Source organism: Cyprinodon tularosa, unplaced genomic scaffold, assembly GCF_016077235.1.
Source record: "Cyprinodon tularosa strain WSP-4 unplaced genomic scaffold, ASM1607723v1 ctg33, whole genome shotgun sequence".
In the NCBI taxonomy this organism is placed as follows: Eukaryota; Metazoa; Chordata; class Actinopteri; order Cyprinodontiformes; family Cyprinodontidae; genus Cyprinodon; species Cyprinodon tularosa.
Genome location: NW_024039041.1, coordinates 3,478,732 through 3,499,284, shown reverse-complemented (window position 1 = coordinate 3,499,284; position 20,553 = coordinate 3,478,732). Strand labels below are relative to the sequence as shown.

General features: G+C 37.4%; 1 pseudogene; it reads left to right on the top strand.

The window, feature by feature from the left end:
- Positions 1-276: 276 nt before the first annotated feature.
- Positions 277-20,242, top strand: LOC119789032 (annotated as a pseudogene).
- The last annotated feature ends 311 nt before the right edge of the window (positions 20,243-20,553 follow it).

The window sequence follows — 20,553 nt, the reverse complement described above, 5'->3', positions numbered from 1 at the left end:
TGGTGCTGATGGATAAGGTTAAAAATCACCTTCTAAAGAAGTGAAAAAACAAGGGAACCCTTTATTAAAAAAGACATTTATTCATGATAAGGCTGAATAAATAGTAAGTACTCTATAATTAAATGTGGTTAGTGTTTTTTTGTTTGTTTTTTTACAAACATGGTGAAAAATGGAAGAAAGAGGGAGCCATATACTTAGTCCCAGTGTTTTCCATCCTCATCTGCCAGGATACATCTGCTACCAAAGAGATGGGATTCTAATTCAGTGGAGAATTTGATGCTTTAGAGATCAGTCTTCCCAGGATGGCTGTGCACATTAGAGCACTTTAAAGGAGGAATATTTCAGCTGAAGAATCTTTGCATTTACTTAATCTCAACCTAAGCCTGCCTTAAACTTGAAATGATGTCCCATTTCTGGTTTGGACAAGTCCTGATTTGTGTGGAAGTGAGCATACTGGTGGCAGTCCTGGTGGTCGGCGGCATGGCACAGATTTATGATAGATGGGAAGAAGGGTCATCCTGCTACGGAGGATTTGATCTTTACTTTGTTCTAGACAAGTAAGTGCTTCTGCAATTGCATAATCACAGGAGAGGTTCCTCAGAGTTTGGTGCATGAATCATTACAATTTGTTTTGATGTCAGCAGCAACATTTTCGGCAGATGCTATACTAAGCTGCAGCCTCTATTTTTAGTTGGCAAGGTGGTTAATGATTTTTACATAGTTTAAGCTCAAGAAGACATAAATAAAAAGCATATTTATACATTCAATAAGTAAACAGTGTAAACAATCCTTATACAAGCTGTGTTTGTTTGGACTTTATTTTGGTGACATAACAGGTGGTTCTGTGGAAATTGCTGGGAGGGGGGGTTTGGGAATGCAGACAATTAACCATGTACATATCTATGACTTAGATGCTGGGAACTACCGGGTTCCTATGTGTAACTATCAGAATTTACTATTTTCTTTTCAATTGATCAATCAAGTATTTTCGTACAATTACAGTCTGAAATCAACAATGTTCTTCTCTGCGTGTTTCATATAAAGGAAGTGGTAATTTGTAAGTCAATTCTAGTAAAGTAACTAGTTTCCATCATTCAGATAAACTGCATAAAATGTATATTTAAGGAAGTCAAGAAAGCCCAGCAACATAACTTAAAAGTTCTTGATGATAACCTATGTGAAATTTACTTGCAAGAAACCAGTACATTTCATGAGAATAACCTAACAGGATGCTGCGACTTTCAAAAAGTAGTCTCTAAAAAGGAAAGGGTCTAGGAAACAACTTAAAAGTTTTAAAAGTAACACCTGAACTCTGGGAAAATGTTGTTTGATTATATCATCATACCAGCATTTTATTTTCCGATATTACTGGCATTTATTTGTAACAGATGTTTTTACCCCCTGATATTGTTTTGAGTATATTTAACTATTATCTTTATCACTAGCAGTAATACAAGAAAATCTTGTATGTGCATTATAAAAAAATATTGGATTTGTCAAAGACAGTTAATGAATCTCTGCAACTAATTAGCCTGTTGCTTCTATTTATTTACCTTTGTTCTTTGTCAAGTAAAATTGGAGCTTGATCAAAATGATGAAATGATATATTCAATATTCTAATGGAATGAAAAGTACAACAAAGATGAATGAAGTTGATTACTTGCCTAAAAGACCTTTTAATATTTCATTGACAAACTAAACTGGAAACGTAATTCTTACAGATGCTGCCAAATTTAAATAAAATCCTGCTGCAGTTTCTGTTTTCCTTCAAAACAAAAAAACATGAGAGGTTTACACAGGTTTTTACACACAGATTGAGATTATCCAGGTACTTATATGTTCCATGTTGTAGGTTAAACATCTCTGGATTTAACAAAGAAAGCATATTCTGTTTTAGAAAATGAAATGTAATGCAGGGGCTCTAGTCGTACTTTGCTGACTGGAGCAGCAGCAGAGCTCTGTGTGCTGGGCAGCAGAACCCTTGCACCATTAGAGCCAGATGTTCCAAAGATCCCTGGTTTTTTGGCGACGTCCCTCCACTCAGGCTCACATCCCTGGATAACTGAAAACATAAGGACAAGAGGCTGCACGGTGTTAGAGTCTGCTTGAGCTCCAAATTTCCACTTCATTGCTGACGTCAATCTAAAGTCCTACATTTATTTTACTAATTTGTTTTCTTTTCTGCACCTGCTCCACCAACAAGAACTGAAATCTTAAGATAATTCAGTTTAATTTTGCAATTTGTTATGATGGAAAAAAATACAGTTTAACAGATTATAGCAACATTTCTTCTCAGTTTGCAAACAAAACAGAAACTTTGTTGAGCTCCTGAGAAGTCCATACAAGGATCTTGCTGTTTTTTTGGAAGAATAAGAAAAGAGTAAATGTTTTTTGTTTTGGGAGAGATCGGTTAATTATGACCACCTTGCAGCTCCGGTTTAAACCAGAGGGGGAGCAAGCTTTCTTTTTTTTCTTTTTGTAAACACAATTTGACCATATGTGACAAACTGGTTATCATGCAGAGGTTTGCTTTCATTTTTGCAATTAAATCTATGTAAAAATACCAAAAAGTACGACTTATAAAAATAATAATTTAGCAACCAGTTGAATCCCCAAAAATCTGTTAGCATAAAATGAAACTTGCACATTAGAAAATTATTCAAAGTGAGCCACATGATTGGTTTGCCGTAGAACCAGTTCATTAACAAACTATGAAGTATTCCTATACTTAACCATTGCACATGCATGCATTCCTCTGAATAGTACTTTTATTACTCACCAACATTCTTAAAAAAAATTCACATCATGTCTCCATATTATTCTTTTAAGTAGTCATCAGTTTGAAAATTTCAAATAATAATAATTGAACTTTATTGATCACACATTGGAGAAATTTACCTCTGCGTTGAAGTGGGATGCCATTATGCAGCACCCGGGGGTTAAGGATCTTGCTCAGGAACCCAAAGTGGAAGCAGTGGGATTTGAACGGGGTACTTGCAACCTTCTCAGAGCAGTGCTCTAACCTACTTGGTCAACACTCCCCTTCTGCTCCCTGGTCATCTGCTCTCTAGTTCCTCCATTCTACAGAAAAGCCTTTTGCAAAATTCTGCAATGATCTCCTCATGGCAACACACACTAAACTCACATATTCTGTCCTAGTCCATCTTCTATTTATCATTTCCACCTAGTTCGGATTAACACTTTCTTAATTTAACCTGCTATAAACATGACACATTTTATACTTCCCCTTTTTGCAAACCCAATTGCACTCCCTGAAAATTGTAGCTTTCAATGAAAACAGATATTCTCTATTTTGATTCATATTATTTTTAGCTAAGTTGGACAGTTTCTGTCTCCTGAATAATAGCTCCCATGTTTGTCCATTCTTTCAACCTATGGATGATGGTATCATCCTTAACTGCCTAGTATCATTCCATTCACAAAAATAGCACCCATCTGAATCTGAATTCCTATCAATGTTAATATTCTTTGATACCATTCTTACACACAGTGGATACACTGCTAACTATATTTTCCCTTCTTTTTAGTTTTCTGCAAAAACACGACATATACCTCAATCAGTCCAGAGCTCAGCTGCCATAATCATCTCATCAATCAATCACATTATTCCTCTCATGCTGCAGCTTTGACTCCAAATCAAACTTTCCTTTAATTTTCAAGATCATTTATAACCTTAATCCTCCATACCTCATTAAAATGCTGCTGATCAGTCTCTTAGCCAATGCTTAGCCAAAGATGAATCCATCTGTTAGGTTCTCGGTGAGGCATCTGAATAGGATTGCTCTCCATATCTTAAAAAAACAAATAAATAAACATGAAATTCTGTTCATCTTATAGTATGTTGCTTTAGGCTGTAACTTCTTAGATCTATTTTTTTTATGTTCCTAATTTTAAACCCTAAAGTTATTCAATAGAAAACTACTTGAGATCTAACAGTTTTACACCGCACTGCATGTTATGTTTTTTATTTTTATTTTATTTTATTCATCTTCCTTCATTTTTGCAAATATTCAAAGTGGACAATATTTAATGAAAACTGCCATCAGAATCAAACAGCCATCAAACTGCATCATATCCAATTAGTATATTGTAAATTTTTATGCCTCAGTCAACCTGTTATGATATTTGCAATATATACATTAAATAAATGAGCCTATCAAATACAAAACATAACATAAATAGCATAAGAATTGCTCCAGCAGCTTGTTTCATTTTTAACTGCGTTTTGCTCCATGTATGGCTCAGGTCTGGCAGTGTGCAGCACTACTGGAATGAGATCTATTATTTTGTGGATCATCTCGCCCACAAGTTCATCAGGTTTGTGTAAACGAAAAAAATTGTAAAAGTAAACTATTATAATGGGTCGCAAATTAAAAATATTCCTCATTCCTGTAGTCCTCAGCTACGGATGTCTTTTATAGTATTTTCCACTGATGGACGGATCCTGATGCCGCTAACAGAGGACAGGTGAACCTTACAATGACACTCTGCATGAACTTTCTGGTTTCTGATGTATGTTTCCATTGTTTGTTGAGTTGTTTTGTATTGTTTTCTGATCAGAGATAAGATTCGAGGTGGGCTAGAAGAGCTGAGTTTGGTGCAGCCGGGTGGAGACACCTTTTTGGACAGAGGCCTTCATAGAGTAAATTGGTTGCTAAGAATCAATGAAAAAAAATCAGCTAACACACTAAAACATCTAAATTAATACATTTTCCTTTCAGGCCAGTGAGCAAATATACCATGGCGCTGGATATGGTGAGCATTCTTTAAAATTTATATTTTTCCTCATTCAAGCCTCACTGAGAAACAGCTGCCCTTTGTATCGTTTCCTCTGCTTAAAGCAACACTTTTGTTCAATTTCACAGCTGATCCTTTTAATTTTTACTGCTTCAGGCTACCGGACAGCGAGTGTCATTATCGCCTTGACAGATGGAGAGTTGAGAGAGAATCAGTTCGATGTGGCGCAGAGAGAGGTCAGAGAGATCTGAAGGATTTTTTCCCTTTCATTTTGCCAAATAAGTCTTTAATGTCTTTTTTATCCATTAGGCTGACAGGGCACGGCAACTTGGTGCCACTGTGTACTGTGTGGGGGTGAAAGATTTCAACGAAACACAGGTGACATCAACTGGTCAGTAAATCAATGTACCTACTAATTGTTGAAACAAACTGTGAGTTTAATTTTTAGCTTCTTTATCTGACAGCTTTCCACCATAGCTGATAGCAAGGACCATGTCTTCCCTGTAAATGACGGATTTCAAGCTCTGCAAGGAGTCATTGACTCGGTATGAGACACACAAATAAGCCCACATCTATAGATAAATGCATAATTCATTCCTTGTTATGTGATGAATTTCTCCCATAGATCTTGAAAAGATCCTGCATTGAGATCCTGGCTGTAGAGCCCTCCAGTATCTGTGAAGGAGGTGAGAAAATACAAGTTATCCATTGGCTAAAATCACAGATGCATAACTCAAATATGTTTACAGCGGAAAGTTATAGTTTTTTTTCTTTCCTGTAAGAAAGATATCTCTAATATGCAATGTTTCTTCAGAAAGCTTCCAGGTGTCTGTTAGAGGAAATGGTTTCCTTCATGCCAGAGACGTGCAGAAAGTGCTTTGCAGCTTCCGGATCAATGACACACTCACTCTCAGTAAGTGCTGCACTTATTTAGGATTATGACCCAGAAATATTTAGAAATATTAATATTATTGTATATGCAACCTAATGAATATAGAAGTAAAAACAATGACAGAAAAAAAGACAGAAATTTTCCTGCAGTAACTATATAGGGCTTTTGAAAAGTGTGACTTTTTGGTATTTCATTTCTTCTGATTCAGATATTTTTAAGTGCTTTTAATCTGTTCTTGTTGAATATTTTCTTTATAAAATAGTCTATAATGGTGTTTTTTGTGAGGACAGTTCTAGTTACAGAGCCGAATTCATACTCTTTTGACTTTTCCAGATACAAACATTGATGCATTGTATTTGGATTTTCTATGAGACCATACAAGATCCTGAAGTCCCTAGTTGTTTTTAAGCCTGGGCTTTAAATAGACCATTTTAGGACATTGAGGGGCTTTCATCTAAGCCAGTGATTCTAATTCCTGGTCCTCTGGATCCACTGCTCTGCAGAATTTAACTTCTGCAGCATTCCATAGCCTACCGAGGGGGGGATGCAACCATTTTAAATAGGTGTGCTGAGGTGAAAGCACATCTAAAATGTAATCTAGACTAACACCCACCCAAACCAGTCCATTATATCCCTGTTTCAATGTTTAGGGTGGAAATCCAGCTGGAAGTTGAATCCAGCTGCAGTATAATGTTTGTTAAAGCATCTAAATTGTGTTTTGTCTGGATTACCCTACCCTACCCTACCTCTATCCACCTTTCCATAAACTCTGATTAACTACTCTATACCAAAAGATACAGAGTATCTTTTGATTTCAAAATGCTGCAGAATGCCTTTTAACTTGCTCATGCAAGTATGAGCACATCTCCCACATTTTAGCCTCACTTTACTGCCTGCCCAAACATTTTAGAATTCATTCTAAAATTATTTTATTTAGTTTTAAATCCCTAAATAGGCTTTACCAACTATACCTCTCTGAGCTTCTACATCCTTATAGACCTACTTGCTGTTCAGCTGCCCCTACATTTAAGTGGAAGCTCAGAGGGGGGGACGCTTTTTCTCTGCTGCAGCTCCAAAGCTCTGGAACGACCTGCCTCTGTACATCAGACTTCTCTGACTGTTTTTAAACCTCTTGTCAAAATCCCACCTTTTCTCTTTGGCTTTTAACACCTAGGAAGACTGCGGGCTTTATAAAATTTTTTATCTTTTATTCCTTTTATCTTTTACCCAGTTTTATTGATTTGATTGTGTGAATATTATTTTTACCCATGTTTTAGCTTCTTTGTTTTTTATCTGTACTGTTTATTGATTTGTTGCATTAATTTTTTTCTGTACAGCACTTTGTTCAGCTGTGGTTGTTTTTAAGTGTTTAACAAATAAAATTGGATTGGATTTGATTGGAAAAGATACCCCCCAAAAAAGTGTCCCCGCAGAATAATGCTTCCACCACCATCTCTCGACCTGGGAAAAGTGTGCAGGGGGAAAATTCTGTCACGTTTTAGCAAAGAATACTTTTTTTTTTTCCCATTTAAGCCAAAATTTTTATTTTCTGGTCCCTCTGACCAGAGCACCTGTCCACTTGTGAGAAACAGCAGAATTTCTTTCAAAAATTTAACAAACTAATTTTATTACAAATATGTAGCCCTCTTTACCACTTTTTGCAATTATTAGTCCTATTTATTGTTGTTTTTTTAAATTTAAACAATATTGTGATATTATTTGTTAAAACAAAGATGGGCTTTTCACACATTTCTACATGCAAATATTGTCCTGTTATTGTAACTCCTCAGGATGAGGTATCATAATGGAAAGAAGAACTAAATCCTTTTTACCCACAAGTGAAAACAATACTAAGTCCTCATTACATAACAAGCACTAAGGTGCCCTTGACGTAACAGTGTTGGACATTTTTTCGACTGTCAGCATATGGATGGGTGGGAGCTAGAAAACTTTGGTGGGCTGCTGTGACATGAGCCTGCTCCCTCTGTAGTCACCATCAGTCCCTGTCTTTCTTTGCTGTGAACTGGATGGTAAAACACTCAGGACTTCTCAGATGTCTGCAGGGGAATGTGGAGCTCATCAGCAAACAGAGCTCTTTGCACACAGTAGACACTCACACAGCCAGGGTAAATAAACCACAAACCCTCCCTCATTTGCTTCAGTTTCCATCAGAACAGGAAGTCCCGGAATTTAATAACATTAAAAAAATTTTTTAAAGGCTTGAAGCTTCTAATTTTTCACCTCAAGAGAAATATGAAGTAAATTTTTCCTCTACATCACAGATTCATCATGTGCTTTTTTTCTCTTCGGGTTTATAAGCTTAGATAAAAGCATTTTTATTTTCTTCTGTTTCTACAGTGAAAAGACCTTTGGTGGTTAGAGATACTTATCTTTTGTGCCCAGCTCCAGTTTTGGAAGAATTTGGAACGTAAGTGGTTACTCTGTTCACAAGAATATTTTATGAAAAGCACTTAATGAAATAATGAGTTGAAAGACCAATGTCTAGTAACTTGTAAAAACAAGACAATTATGTTCATGTTTTTTTTCCTAACTGCTCATTAGAGATTGCTTCAGAATTAATGATCACATGAAATCAAAGACCAGTCTTTACCTGCTAACTAAAGAGGGGGGGGTTGCTGTAAAGTCAATGTCTCTTATGAGCTTTTTTAGATAAAATTTCTTATACCAATAAACAACAATGTATTTTATTTCTGGTATTAAAATGAAATGTGTTTAAAGTTGAATGTGTCGATATTATTAGACTGACTAAACTACATTTTAATGTATATAAATTGGTTAAAAAAAATGTTATAAAGTGCCTTTGAAAAACATTTTATGTAAATTGGTACTACATAAATAAATTTAATTGATTTAAATATTGGATTTTATTTTTAGGATTAAAGATTTAACTTTGAAATTGAAGACAAGAAATTCTATCCATAAAAGTTTATATGTTTTCATGACACCTCAGGTTTTCTATATTTGTGGAAACCTTACAGTCACATTAAAGGACAGACTTGGAGATGTTCTGGCGTTATCGTTTGTTAATTTGCTAAATAAGAAGGATGTCCTGAAAATGGCTTTAGTCCCTTTGAGGAAGCTGAGTTTTTTTAAGGATATTATTGAGTCAAACCTCCAGTCGAACAGTTTATTCAAAGGAAACTAGCTGCAGAAAAAGAACACAGTGCAATTTAATGCTTTTGATCTGCATTAGTATTGTAATTGTTACCCCCCTGGACTCCCTCACAAAAACTATCCTGGACTCTGCTGTCTCTCCTGATAATTCTTTACAGTGAAATATTGTGCATTAGTTAAATTAGGCAGTTTTTTTTCTTTGTAATAGGTAGACTAGGTTAGGAAATTTACAATGATGTTCACCATCTAAGGCCATATTATTTGTTTTTTACAATATTGCCTCTTGACAGTGTTTGGAATCTGGAAGTTAGCACTGGGATGTTTTCTTTGTTTTTTTTATAAATCATTGATCATTTGTGCTCTTACATAATAGTGCTGTACTGGTTAAATGTTTTCATTTAAAACTAACAGAATAAAATGGTTCTACTGCTTCATAAAATGGGTCATTTGCATCAAAAGTTGAAATATTTTTTCAAAAAAGAGTCGGCATCTCTCTGTATAACTATCAAAAGCACAATGCAGGTCAGACATAGAGATTTGCAGCAGCCAATACATTCGTCTTTACTGTGAAAAATACATATTAGCTAAACAAACAAAATAATCTAAAATTATACACTCACCGGCCACTTTATTAGGTACCCCATGCTAGTAACGGGTTGGACCCCCTTTTGCCTTCAGAACTGCCTCAATTCTTCGTGGCATAGATTCAACAAGGTGCTGGAAGCATTCCTCAGGGAGTTTGGTCCATATTGACATGATGGCATCACACAGTTGCCGCAGATTTGTCGGCTGCACATCCATGATGCGAATCTCCCGTTCCACCACATCCCAAAGATGCTCTATTGGATTGAGATCTGGTGACTGTGGAGGCCATTTGAGTACAGTGAACTCATTGTCATGTTCAAGAAACCAGTCTGAGATGATTCCAGCTTTATGACATGGTGCATTATCCTGCTGAAAGTAGCCATCAGAAGTTGGGTACATTGTGGTCATAAAGGGATGGACATGGTCAGCAACAATACTCAGGTAGGCTGTGGCGTTGCAACAATGCTCAATTGGTACCAAGGGGCCCAAAGAGTGCCAAGAAAATATTCCCCACACCATGACACCACCACCACAAGTCTGAAGCGTTGATACAAGGCAGGATGGATCCATGCTTTCATGTTGTAGACGCCAAATTCTGAGTTTTCAGTTTCCTGTTCTTAGCTGAAAGGAGTGGCACCCGGTGTGGTCTTCTGCTGCTGTAGCCCATCTGCCTCAAAGTTCGACGTACTGTGCGTTCAGAGATGCTCTTCTGCCCACCTTGGTTGTAACGGTTGTTATTTGAGTCTCTGTTGCCCTTCTATCAGCTCGAACCAGTCTGGCCATTCTCCTCTGACCTCTGGCATCAACAAGGCATTTCCGCCCACAGAACTGCCGCTCACTGGATGTTTTTTTCTTTTTCGAACCATTCTCTGTAAACCCTAAAGATGGTTGTGCGTGAAAATCCCAGTAGATCAGCAGTTTCTGAAATACTCAGACCAGCCCTTCTGGCACCAACAATCATGCCACGTTCAAAGTCACTCAAATCACCTTTCTTCCCCATACTGATGCTCGGTTTGAACTGCAGGAGATTGTCTTGACCATGTCTACATGCCTAAATGCACTGAGTTGCCACCATGTGATTGGCTGCTTACAAATTAAGTGTTGAGGAGCAGTTGGACAGGTGTACCTAATAAAGTGGCCGGTGAGTGTATATGAATGTAAACAATATATAATATCATTTTGCAAGCTAAACACACACAGGTCAGGATTAGAGCAAGATTTTAAAATTAAAGTGCAGTTGATATTGTCAGGGGCAATAGATTGAATAACTGAGAGTTTAAATTAGTTAATTTTTTATTTATAATGTAGGTATTACATCAGGATAACACACTGTTAACCGGATTGGTATCAGGAACAAAAACAGTAGATGCAGATCATTGGATATTCCAAGAAATCTGTTGATTTGTTTTGGATTTAAGAATAGAGATGCTCAGAACGATTTCATTTATTGTCATTTTTCAGATCAGCCACTCTCCATGTTAGCATGAACAATGGCCTCAGCTTTATATCCAGCTCTGTCACCATTACTGCCATCACTTGTGTGAGTATGAAAGGAAAAACACACGTTCAGCTCATTGTGTTTTGACAGAAAGAGGATTTGGCCCTATTGTCTCTGTTTCTTATTAATTTATTCTTGTTTAGAATTGTCTGTTCCATAACCTTCATCAATGATTGGAAAGCTCTATCAATTTCAATAAAGCTGTTAATTATTAAAAAGCATTGCATTGTAAAAATAATCTAATCTTTCTTGCAGTCTGATGGGACCTTTGTGGGGATTGCATTGCTCATCCTTCTGCTCTTGTTAACCATGGCTCTGCTGTGGTGGTTCTGGCCTCTCTGCTGCACTGTGGTATGAAAAGATATTGACATTAACCTATATGCTACCTCTGAATGTGCTTTTGCTCTTGAGTACAACATAAATTATGTTCTACCTGTTAAAACTAGGAGACAACAGTAACATACTTATATTATTTAAAAAAATACTTGCAGGTTATTCATGAGGCACCTCCACCAGTAATAGAAGACATCTCTGTAGGTTATTTTTGTAAATTTTATTTACACATTTAAATTCCATGTTTGTTAATTTCAAGCAAAACGTTTGCTTCAACTAATGTTTAGGATGATGAAGATGGTTTCCCAAAGAAGAGGTGGCCCACTGTGGATGCATCGTACTACGGTGGCCGTGGAGTCGGAGGAATCAAGAGGATGGAGGTAATTCAAAGTGCAAAAAAAACAACAACAAACAAACTTAAAATTAACACAGAGAAATCAATTCTCAGTTCTTTGCTGATTTGCTCTTTCGGTGCATAAGCAGTCATAAGTCTATGCCTCAGTGAGTTTGTTTGATTAAGACTTTTGTATGGCGAATCTGATTTAGTGCAATTTAAGTATTCAGTTATGTCTTGTGTCTTTGAGTGATTCAGACAGACCATACACAGAGCTGTGCACAAGGTCAACGGTGCTCACTCATGCTTGCACAAACTCAAACATGCAGATTTGCATCCGTATGTGCAATTATTTAAGAGGGCCCTGAGTGTTTCTGACTAACATTTCTGTAAAAAAAAATCATCCTCTATTTCTTTAATTTAAAAAATCACCTACTTAGATTAAGATTGTCTGATAATAACGTTTGGAAAACTTGAAGTGTGAAATCCACTTTTTTTTTATCTGAAAAGCTTCCTTGCTAGGAGAGGTTTTTACACATATGAGGATTTTTTGTGTTTGTTTTGATGAGGTGATACACATAAAAAAGAAAACATACAGTTAAAAGAAAAAATACAGGAATAAAAACTGTTTGAAACAAATATGTCGCTAACACAAACCAACTTATACCAACTATAATAATGTACATAAATAACCAGGCTCATAACGGTAAACTATAGGGCTGCAACTAACGATTTAACGCAAATCGATTAATCTGTTTTTCCGATTAACCAATTAATAATCGGATAGCAAAAGGTTCCTTAAAGAAGACTTTTTACAAAATCAAATGAACTTACATGGCATATATTTTTTATTTATAAGCACTGTATATTCATTTAACCTATTTTCCTGTTTTCCTGTTTTTCGATTAGTAAACTGGATATCCCCCTATCTGTTTATTATCTGCCAGCACACGTTTTTCTTCTAGGAAAGCACCAGATACAAATCTAACAACTAGAGCCAGGCAGCTGAACAGAATTACTCCTCACAAGACTTAATTATCCTGAAAGTGGGGAAAGGAGGACATATAAAGTGGAAAAAACCCAAAAAGACTCAAAGAAAATAAGAAGTTAAAAAAAAAAACCCTGTGAAAAGACTTAAACCTTGCTTTTGTGGTGGTTAACGCTGTGCATATGCTTACAATAGTGAAAATAAATCCAAACTGGTTTCAGGTTCACAGATGAAACACGTGGCAGTCTTTACTGCGGCCCTCAGCATGCAAAAAGCAAATGATGAAAGGTGGAATGAGATCAAACAGGAGAACAATAAAGCGGGGCAGGAGCTGCTGCCTTAATAGAGTTGAGCATGCAAGTCCACGCTGCATGAATCAGAGTCACTTTGTTGCTGTGACCAGCTCAGGCAGCCAGACAGAGGGAAGCTGGGGCCATCTGGATAAGCAACATGACTGAAATGCTTGGTTGATAAAGGAACTCAGCTGAGATACTGTGATTTATTTGTTGTTGTTGCACAGGAGAAGATACATTTCTATTCGGAATGTTGGAGAATTAGCTCTGGAAAAAACACTGACTAAAGAAACTCAGCCTGCCTTTAATGGGTCTGATAAATCATGTTGAAACAGGATTATGTCGGCCTCCTTCGGGACCATGTACTTAAAGAAAAAGACGCTCTTCACTGAGGAAAGCAAAGCTCTGCAGACTGGCAGTGCAGTCTGAGGAGTCACTCAACTCCAAACACTGAAATGGAAAGTATGCATGGCTTCATTTATGTGCTCTTTCTGCCAAGTCAAGGCATTCGCGGCTTTTGTGTGTTAGACGAAAGGGAGTGAATTTGCCCTAATGATCTTCCAAGACTTTGTTGACTGTGCTGGTTTAGCGTGTTAAATTCTGACTCACTGCTTATATCTCAGCCTTTTTTTATGGTTTGCTTTGCATTATGGTAAAGACAAAACTACACAGACTTGCAGGATTTCCCGGCAAGATAACATATTTGTGTTAAGTTGCTTTTTTATCAACTGATTTACTGCAGCCCCAGACTAACATTTTTGAGAAGATGGGAAAGTAACAAATTTGAAAGATTTGTACAGAAATTCAGGAAAAACAGGCTGCCTGCCTTTCCCCTGACTTAGGAATTTTAGCAGCCTAGGTTTAATTAAACCTTGCAGGACTCAAAGGTTTATATAAAACAATGCAACATGATAAAAGACAACAGTTGTTTAATGCAAGTGCATCAGTTGAATTAGAGCAGCAGTCTTCAAACTCAGACCTCAGGAACCATTGTCCTGCATGTTTCAGGTATTGTTTAAATGGGTGACTAGCATGCCCCTGCAGCTTGTGGTGGCTGCTGAGGAGGAAGTGCAATCATTTGATGCAGGTGTGCTGGAGCAGATACACATCAGTGGGACGTGCTTGGAACACCTCTAGAGGGAGGCTTCCAGAAGGCATCTGAAAATATGTCTGAGCCACCTGAGCTGACTCAAAATGGAGGAGAATTGAATCCACCCCAGACTTCTTCTGGATGACTGAGCTCCTCACTCTGTTTCTAAGGGAGTGCCCAGCCACCCTATGCTGTCAGGGTTTTTAGAAGGACCCATAACGCAGAGCCAGAGATGGTTTCTTGTTGATGTATTAATGATGGCATTATTATAGATAATCCAGTAAAGAGAAACTGCAGGGTAACAGTATGTATATAGAGTGGATGAGAATACTGAACAAGGTGTGGAGATAATTACTTGACTGGGAGCAGGTGTGGCCAGAAAAGGCTGGAAGGGAACTGAAGGAAAAAGAGAGTCGCACTAGGGGGCAACGGTAAGCAATGAGGCAATACAAAAGGACTTAAATTTAACCTAGGAAGAACTGAAATGACACAAAAAGGAAATGGAACTAAGGCTGTGTCCGAACTTCCGCCCTTATAACTATATAGGCCACTATATGGTCATAACACGACCTTAAATGAGTGTCCAAATGTCTAGTGGATGAAAAAGTAGTGGACTCCAAATCTCCCCCAAGGCACCTTCATAAGTAGTGATCATCTGTGGTCACTAGACGAGCAGATATATCCTGGAATGTTTTGCGAAAGCTCTCCTTGCAAAGCATCATGGTATTTGTTGTCACAACTGCCCATTGTCGCTATGCAAATAACAAAGATGGCACATACACTGAGCGGGGAGGTGGAGTTACGTGACTAATGGGAAGCGAAAAGTAGTGATCATCCATCCGAAGGGTCAGTTAACTGAGTTCACTATAAAGTCCACTATATAGTCCCAGCTCTGTATAGTGATTGGGTGATTTAGGGGTTAGGGTGGACGTTTGGCACCGCCTAAGACTTTTCGGATACAACGGCTGCTTCCTCCAAAGGCCGATTACATCACATTTCGGCACCATGGCCTGTTTGAATTGGAAGACTCTGGTTGGAAGGAGTCCAAACAAGCCAAGAGCTCCTTAAGGGGAGAGTACCACTTATAGGTGGAGATGCTCAGAGGAAAAGGGGAAATGTCGCCAAACAGTGGTGAGTACTGTAAGTGCAGTTTAATGTAATCCAAATATGTGAATAGTTCAATCTGAAATGAATGAAAATAGTAATAGTAAATTGTTATTGAGTCAGATGTGTGGCAGGTAATGTTTGCTTTATTAAAAGTTTTTATCTGTCCCTGTGCAAATGGGTTTGACTGATATTTAAGCACAGAATCTAATATTTCTGTAGTGTGAGGACTACAGCTCTGATATCTGTGATGATGGTACTGCTGCTGAAACTCCTCGAAAATGTCATTAGCACACAAAACAGTAGTGATAAGTTTGGCATCCCTTCTTTGGTTGCTTTGTGAATCAACTGGCAGAGTTGCTAAGCGACGTAGCTTACCCTGAGTGAGGGGCAGTGGACGCCGGAGAAGGCTGGACCTGTTGGAATCTATAGCTGAACTTCTTTTGCCGCTGAAATCAAAGGATAGGGAAGGGACTGGAGAAACTGTGATAACTAATATCCAATGGGAAAACATCATCTAAAGATAACAGAAAGCCATAAACATGAAAAAACTACAGCAAAGATTAAAATAACACCAGGAATGCTAAAAGAGATAATTAAGATATACACCTGTGAAGAGTTAAACTAAGAAGTAATTCAAACATGATATAAATCTTAACAGCAAACACAGAATAACAAAAATAAAAAGAATTACTGAAAATATTTAAATTGTCACTGTAATTTTGTTCACAGCTCATTCTTAATGTACTCACAACTGAAAAATCAATTAACATTCCACCTGAGAGGGTCGCTGTTGCCACCCTCTGTTTTAGAGTTGAACTGCCTGTTCTAAAGGTCCTGAAGCATGCTCCAATGGTTAAAATAAATCACCTGGCTGGGGCGGCTATAGGGCTGGCCACTGTTTGACCAGAGGTTGCCATGGCCCCCCTGGCCCCCATTCTAGCTGTGCCCCTGGCCATGGACCTTAATCTCCTCCTGAGGCTCTGGGAGCTCCGTTTCACTTTCCTTAATCTTTATCAAGTTTATCTATAATGTTGCATTTAAATTTAGCTAATTTCTGCTGCTTCTCATCATTTCAAACTCAGTGTAATTGCAGCCCAGGGCTGAAAATGTCTTCCTCTGTTTAGGTTCGTTGGGGAGATAAAGGCTCAACGGAAGAAGGAGCCAAACTGGAAAAAGCCAAAAATGCTCGCGTTGTGATGCCCGCTCAGGAATATGATCCGCCTCCACCACGGATTTACTACCACAGAAACAAAACCATCTCCACCCACAAGTGGTACTCTCCCATTAAGGTGCTCTTTCACTTTTTCTAACACAACATAATGACTCATTCAACTAATTTATCTTTGTTAGCTTTCTTCCTTTGCCAAATGAATTTACTCTAAATAAAAAAATCCATTTTGATTGTGAATTAATCTTCCTAGCTTTTAAGCAGAGCGTTGTTTTCCTTTTAGCCATCTGAAAAGATACTTTTGCTCAACAAAGTTTCATAAGCAATTGATTCAAAACTTAAAACTGAATATGTGACGCCTATTTGAGGAGGTCTGTAAGATTTTATATAAAGGCCAATTGTTACTGAGGAGCAGAAGTGAGAAAATATTTTGGTTCAGTGTTTTGGATGATGTGTTACCAGGAAGTAGCTTATAAAATTCTGCTTCCTCAAATATTAGTCAGCTGGATGGATGGTTGTAATAAAAAACAGACACAGAGCTTACCCCTGGGAAAGGACTCAGAGCGGTGGGTGTTATTTTTAACTAATTGCATGCTTTGCTTATCTGTCTCTGTTTATCACATAAAGCCTTCCACACATCTGGAAACTAAAGAGCTAAAACAACCAACGGGATGCTTTTCTCTTTCTTTTCAGAGAGATGAACGTGTCGGTCTTTCAAAGCAGTAATGACATGCTGAAATAATTTCTGTATTTTATCAGATTGGGTATAAATATACTACAGGGAAATATTTTAAAGCCACACCTAAAGTCTATATATTTTTACTTCAAGACAGACAGGAATCCCTTTAATGTGGTTTTGATCAATTAAATTTTAGGTTTAAGGGCCCTTAGGAAGATCTTTCAATGATTTTGGTTTGGTTATTTTATGGCTGCTTTTATTTTCCTATTTGACTTATTATTTTGTCCAACTATTTCTTCATTTTTAGAGGAACATTGCAAAAATAGGAATATGGTTGCAATCTATAAATGCGGACTATTTATAATACATTTGCTATTTTTCAGTATGATTTTTTAAGAATTACATACGAAGGATGACTATAGTCATACTGTAGTTCAAAGTAAGACAGAAACAGTTAAATTCCCTGATAAGCTCTTCACCCCTTAGAGATACACAAATCTTCCAGTCGATGAAAAAAAAACATCAGTATTTACTTAATGTTTTGGCAAAAATATCACCATTCTTCAATATTGCTTGCACATGTAAAAAAGACTTTTAGCTCTCCCTAAAACTTAACTCAAGGTTTAGACTAAGTGATAAGAGAAAGTTAAACAAATCAATCTGGTTAATAATGTGTGAATATTATTTGTCTGATTAAAGTCATTCAGATTTCAATTAAAGAGCACTTTTCATAATGTTAAATGCTTTTCAAGGTTAAAACCTAAGTAAAAAGCATGCAACTAACAATAGAAAATCACAAGAGAAAGTGTTAGGTAAATAGAAATACAAATATTAAAAGTGTTTCTCACTTTTACACAATCATATCTGTAACAAAAGGATGATACAGGCATATGCAAGCAGTGGTGAAACACTGAAGCTCAAAAATACAGGATTATCTTCTAAAACCACTTAAACCAACAACAAATAAATAGGAATGTAATGTATTTTATAATTACATTAAAATATTATTTTAATGTAATTATAGAATGATTGTAGAAAATGTTAATGATAATACATAAATTGAACATATAACCTGATAAACAGATCAAATAAATGAATAAACAATAGAATGAAGGAAAAGAAGAAAAAAATGAATCAGGCTGTTTACAGGTGCGTACTATATCAAAGTATGACAGTTTTCTTTTAGGAGTCACTGTAGTTGTGTTAAACTTTTTAATGTTTATTTTGCCAAATTGTTATTATTAGTATTTTCAGGGACTTCAGTAAATTAGTGGGAACAAAGCACGTCTTTCAAATAAATTTTAAGTTATGTATAAAACAACACAGCTTCATGCTTTGAGATTAATAGACATTTTATTGCTTTATAAATCATACTGTAGAAGATAAATATCCTTTCTTGCACCATTATAGAGAAAAACTGCGTTAAACTTAAGCTGATGATGGCTTTCAGACAAGGCAGAATGATAATAAATATATTTTCCTGGATTATAGGAATATGTGTTTCTTTGAAGAGGGACATGAAACAAGAGAATTTATGAAGCTGTGAATGTGGCATCTTTTTTTAGGGGAAACTGGATGCTCTGGTTGTGTTGATGAGAAGAGGCTACGACAGAGTTTCTGTGATGCGACCTTATCCTGGAGACAAGGTGACCAACATTTTTCTTTTATTATTATTTCGTAAAAAGTGGTTTATAGAGTAACAAAAAAAGAAAAATTGGAGTAAATTTATATTCTATAGCAAAAAAGGAAAACACATAAATAGCTTAAGAGCTTGTGGTGAGAATTGGGTGACCTCATGGCATCAACATCCTTGAATCAAATGGAGAACCTCATAGGAGTTGTCAAGTGCCAGAGTGAGAAGACAAATTAAGTTAGAGAGTGGATTATTGTCTGGAGGAACACGCCTGCAAAAGTCATTAGGCGACCAAATAGTCTGGCTTCTAAAGTTCACAGAGTTTGCAGGAGTTGGTTTTCCTTCATGTCACTCACTAAGATGAAGCATCTCCCTTGCAAATCTACCAGCAGCCTTGCAGCAGTCAATTAAGCAATTTGCGCCACGTTTGTTGCTCCTATAAATCTGACTGCGTTTCCACTATTAGTTGAGTTACACGTTTCCAATTTACTTTGTGTGCCTTTGTTACAGGGTCGGTGCATCAACTTTACCCGGAGTCCATCTTACCCTCCTCCCCGCTACCCAATCTACAACCATCCCTCCACGCCTATCTACACATTACCCAACAGGTACCAGCGGCGTGCATCCGACGGCTGCCAGGACCTCTACCTGCCACCCTCGCCTTCTTCCACACGGCCACCTCTGCCGTCGACTCCACCCCCGACCTCCAGCAGCTCCTCCATGTACACGCCTCCTCCGAACAGAGACCTGCCCCAGACCAACGCCAGACCGATCTCTCCACCTCCATCCCCAACAGGCTCCCTGCCACCTCCACCCCAGGGGCAGCCTCCTTGTAGAGCTCCTCCACCCTCACGCCCCCCTCCTCGGCCCAATCATGAGATCAACTGAAGATGTTAGCTCCAAAAACTTTACCTGTAAGACCTTTTCGCTGTACCTGAAATTCTGATTGACCACAATAAGAATAGAAGTGACTTTGCACAAGAGCTGCAAACAGTTTAACCTGAAATACAGTATTTTGTTCACAAGTCTCATCTTGAACACCCGTGTAAATAATGCAAGTTTTTCATATTTTACTGTCTTTGCATACAACAATGTACTCCATGAAACAGATGGTCATTCACCATTCCTGAGTTTTACTTGATGTAAATTAACGATGTTAAAGCAGCTAGACCTTTTGGAGCTGCATAAAGGGAAAATAAGACAATATTTGGAACTTAATTTTCTTGAGTTGAGGTTTGTGCCTCACAACAGTGATCTTAATTTCTATGCCAATATAAAAAAAGAAGCGCTAGAAAAAAGGAAATGGGAACGCAACAAACATAAGTTATAGATAAGTTACAGAAGAGCAAAAACTAGGTGCATAACAAAGTTCCTCTAAAGAAGAAAGTATTGATGGTAAAGTCTCTGACTTCAATAGAGTTCATGAGATTAATATTTATGTGGTGACGTCTCCAGGGAAAAGCTAACCTGGTATAAGACAGATTGATTCATATGGTTCAATTTCAATTTTACAAAGTATCCATCTGGAAAGTGTTCCACAAAGGGAGGCACATTCAGTCCAATTCTTCTAGCTGATTGGGTAAATCACCAGCTGGCACCTGCCTCCCCTGTCGAGCTCTTAGCCAATCACAGCAGCAGTAGCTCTGATTGATAAACTGATAAATTAAAGTTTTACCAAATCACACAAACATCTTCCTCATCCACAAATGCAAAAATCACATCCCTTTGCTTATTTTTTTCAATAGCAAATAGAGAGTATTCCGGCTGTCCCGAATATACCGGGACAGCCATGTTTGTTTTGCTTCAGCCTTCCTTTTCTGGTTGAACTCATGCATTTAGGTAGATACTGTAATCTCAATCTGAATTGCACAGACGTCAGCTGTTCAATTTCTCCCATCAGCTGCATCAACAAAATGTTAATTTCACTGCGTTGTGTCCTCATCTTTTATCAATGGATCATTCCTTTCAAGTCAAGTTTTCTAATTGTTTAATAATCCTGGAGCAAACAGTGTTTTCAACAGAGACGTTTATTCTAGTGTTTAAAGAGCAAAATTGTCGTC